A 414-nucleotide genomic window follows, 5' to 3' on the forward strand; every position below is an offset into this window, starting at 1 on the left:
ATTGCATACTTTCCTTTCCTTAATCTCCTTAAAGACAGGTCCCACCGAGATTTGAACTCGGATCGCTGGATTCAGAGTCCAGAGTGCTAACCATTACACCATGGAACCATTACACCTTGGTCTGCTCAAATCATATTGCCAGACATATTTTCTATACAAATGATGTGATACGGAGAGCATACAACACCACCAATGACAAAGAAGATAATGTGAAATAGAGACCCTCACTGGCTATCTCAATAAACCAAGTAAACTAATACTTAACAACGGATGTTTTGCACATCAAAGTAGTTTTGAAAGAAAGAAATGAGACAGACGCAAGGTCACAGTGACCTCTGACCACCATATCTAATGAGTTCAACTGCGGTGTGTTATTGCAAATGGACGTCTTGGATCACATTCCACAGCTGGTTT

At 40.6% G+C, this 414-nt stretch overlaps 1 non-coding gene across 1 annotated transcript; it reads right to left on the reverse strand.

The window, feature by feature from the left end:
- Positions 1–36: 36 nt before the first annotated feature.
- trnaq-cug lies at positions 37–108 on the reverse strand. Its single transcript has one exon. It is a non-coding gene; the product is annotated as a tRNA-Gln (tRNA).
- Positions 109–414: the final 306 nt, after the last annotated feature.

Source organism: Plectropomus leopardus, unplaced genomic scaffold (genome assembly GCF_008729295.1).
Source record: "Plectropomus leopardus isolate mb unplaced genomic scaffold, YSFRI_Pleo_2.0 unplaced_scaffold90261, whole genome shotgun sequence".
NCBI classification, from domain to species: domain Eukaryota; kingdom Metazoa; phylum Chordata; class Actinopteri; order Perciformes; family Serranidae; genus Plectropomus; species Plectropomus leopardus.